Consider the following 938-nt stretch of genomic DNA (forward strand, 5'->3'; position numbering starts at 1 on the left):
AATTAATAATAATAAATTTTCCTTCAAAAATCAATTGTGAGAAAATGAAAATGGAATGGGAAGAATGCGAATGTTCGAATGCGAAAGCAAAGGCACAAATTTACGTATACATAACCGAGTTACACGAACGTGATGATAGTGGTTCTATTGTATGTACATCTAACTTGAAGAGATTCAAAAACGGATCTAACACGACACAGATCTAACAGAGATCGATCGAAACTCGACGGAAGCGGCAACAGAAAGATACAAATTCTCGAAACAGAAAAAGAAGAGATAGAGGGGAAAATTTCCAATTTCGTGAAAGATCGATTCTACACATCGAGAAATCAATCATACGAAAAATATCAAAAATCAAAAAACTACCTAACTTTTTCTCGTTTCTCAAACGAGATGTAACACAACGTTAATTAATTTTATACAAAAATAAAAAAAAAATCCCCTAATCTTGAAAAAAAAAACCATCGAGAAAGAAAGAAAAGATAGGTGCTTCAAATAGATGATCTATATAAGTGCTTTCGCGGAAGCGTATGTACAGGACATCGTAGCGGATCGACGACGATGATCTTGTTCCCGATCTTGTGTCGTTACATGTGTGATGAGATTGCGGGGAACGAGATGCGGTGGAGACGATCGACTGCCTCGGTGTCTGCAACCCGTTCATCCATGGTGGGCCGACGAAGCTCGATTGACGCCGGTGACGTCTGATCGACGACGAGGTGAGGGATCGATCGTGCGCCCTTCTATCGTACGGCGGTGGCGAGAACACGGGGAATGTCTCGTCCGGCGACGGTCCACGTGGATTCAACTCGCTACTCGGCGGGGAACCGAAAGAAATACGGGTCGGCTCGAGATAACCCTCGAGGCTGACCGTCATCACGGCGGAATTGGGCGTGGGCGCCTGCAATAGAGAGGCGGCCCGTGGTGTCAACGGGGGT

The 938-nt window shown here is 44.5% G+C and overlaps 1 protein-coding gene across 1 annotated transcript in view; it reads right to left on the bottom strand.

Annotated features, from left to right (window-relative positions):
- LOC102680108 (piezo-type mechanosensitive ion channel component) overlaps window positions 1–938 on the bottom strand; it is a 25,551-nt gene that overhangs the window by 9,077 nt on the left and 15,536 nt on the right. The window lies entirely within an intron of this gene.

Source organism: Apis dorsata, unplaced genomic scaffold, assembly GCF_000469605.1.
Source record: "Apis dorsata unplaced genomic scaffold, Apis dorsata 1.3 scaffold_58, whole genome shotgun sequence".
NCBI classification, from domain to species: Eukaryota; Metazoa; Arthropoda; class Insecta; order Hymenoptera; family Apidae; genus Apis; species Apis dorsata.